Source organism: Trichoplusia ni, unplaced genomic scaffold (assembly GCF_003590095.1).
Source record: "Trichoplusia ni isolate ovarian cell line Hi5 unplaced genomic scaffold, tn1 tig00000755, whole genome shotgun sequence".
Lineage (NCBI taxonomy): Eukaryota > Metazoa > Arthropoda > Insecta > Lepidoptera > Noctuidae > Trichoplusia > Trichoplusia ni.
In genome coordinates, this window is record NW_020800061.1 from 37501 (window position 1) to 39624 (window position 2124).

Here is a 2124-nt window from a genome sequence, read left to right on the forward strand (position 1 = left end):
CGGCCGTGAAGCCACCGCGTGTCGGTCCGAAGACCTCACTAAATCATTCAATCGGTAGTAGCGACGGGCGGTGTGTACAAAGGGCAGGGACGTAATCAACGCGAGCTTATGACTCGCGCTTACTAGGAATTCCTCGTTTATGGGGGATAATTGCAAACCCCAATCCCCAGCACGAAGGAGTTTCAGCGGGTTGCCCGGGCCTCTAGGCCAGGGAGAACATGCTGATTCCTTCAGTGTAGCGCGCGTGCGGCCCAGGACATCTAAGGGCATCACAGACCTGTTATTGCTCAATCTCGTGCGGCTCGAAGCCGCCGGTCCCTCTAAGAAGAATTTTAATACGTCGCCAGTGAGTTGCGTGACGCGTAGCCACGCACACCTAAATGACGACGCCTATTTAGCAGGCTAGAGTCTCGTTCGTTACCGGAATTAACCAGACAAATCGCTCCACCAACTAAGAACGGCCATGCACCACCACCCACCGAATCAAGAAAGAGCTGTTAATCTGTCAATCCTTCCGGTGTCCGGGCCTGGTGAGATTTCCCGTGTTGAGTCAAATTAAGCCGCAGGCTCCACTCCTGGTGGTGCCCTTCCGTCAATTCCTTTAAGTTTCAGCTTTGCAACCATACTCCCCCCGGAGTCCAAAATCTTTGGTTTCCCGGAAGCTGCCCGCCGAGCCATTGTAGTAACGTCGGCGGATCGCTAGATGACATATTTACGGTTAGAACTAGGGCGGTATCTAATCGCCTTCGAACCTCTAACTTTCGTTCTTGATTGATGAAAACACCTTTGGCAAATGCTTTCGCTGATGTTCGTCTTGCGACGATCCAAGAATTTCACCTCTAACGTCGCAATACGAATGCCCCCAGTTATCCCTATTAATCATTACCTCGGAGTTCTGAAAACCAACAAAATAGAACCGAGATCATATTCTATTATTCCATGCACGAAATATTCAAGCAGCATTTTGAGCCCGCTTTGAGCACTCTAATTTGTTCAAAGTAAAATTGTCGGCCCACCTCGACACTCACCGAAGAGCACCGCGATAGGATTTTGATATTGAACCGGCGTATTACCGCCGGCTCACCGACGATATGCTCCGCAGACGTGTCAGTATCACCGCGGATGCGGTGCACCGACAGCGCGGCGCACAAATGCAACTACGAGCTTTTTAACCGCAACAATTTTAGTATACGCTATTGGAGCTGGAATTACCGCGGCTGCTGGCACCAGACTTGCCCTCCAATTGTTCCTCGTTAAAATATTTAAAGTGTACTCATTCCGATTACGAGGCCTCGTAAGAGTCCCGTATCGTTATTTTTCGTCACTACCTCCCCGTGCCGGGAGTGGGTAATTTGCGCGCCTGCTGCCTTCCTTGGATGTGGTAGCCGTTTCTCAGGCTCCCTCTCCGGAATCGAACCCTGATTCCCCGTTACCCGTGACAACCATGGTAGTCGCAGAAACTACCATCGAAAGTTGATAAGGCAGACATTTGAAAGATGCGTCGCCGGTACTGGACCATGCGATCGGCAAAAGTTATCCAGATTCATCAAAATTAACGACTTCAGACACATGGCCATCCGTCGATTGGTTTTGATCTAATAAAAGCACTCATCCCATCACTGGTCAGAGTTCTGATTGCATGTATTAGCTCTAGAATTACCACAGTTATCCAAGTAACTGAGTAAGATCTAAGGAACCAAAACTGATATATTGAGCCATTCGCGGTATCGCCTTAATACGGCTTGCACTGAGACATGCATGGCTTAATCTTTGAGACAAGCATATAACTACTGGCAGGATCAACCAGGGAGCTTCATTCATATGAAAGACGTTCTCGTTCGTTTCGATTTTCGATTGCGGTGGTACACACGTATACCGTCCTCTCTCTATATCGATACTTACGAGAAATCCTCATTCCCGCGCGTCGACGGATTAACGCAGACGCTTGTACGGGCGAGCTCGTATAATAATTGAGACGAATATTGTTTTCGACGACGACGACGACGACTACGACGACGCCTATAAGGGTACAATATAATGAAAAAACCCCGATGGTGAACGTTCGTATCGAGACACGATTTCATTCACTTTAATAATAATCTCGGTTAACATAATAAAATACGT

At 48.4% G+C, this 2124-nt stretch overlaps 1 non-coding gene across 1 annotated transcript in view; it reads right to left on the reverse strand.

Moving 5' to 3' along the window:
• Window positions 1-1810, reverse strand: part of LOC113507154 — a 1904-nt gene extending 94 nt beyond the window's left edge. Inside the window, exon 1 of the ribosomal RNA XR_003401804.1 lies at window positions 1-1810. This exon is cut by the window's left edge and continues 94 nt beyond it. This is a non-coding gene — a ribosomal RNA (small subunit ribosomal RNA).
• Between the last annotated feature and the right edge of the window lie 314 nt (window positions 1811-2124).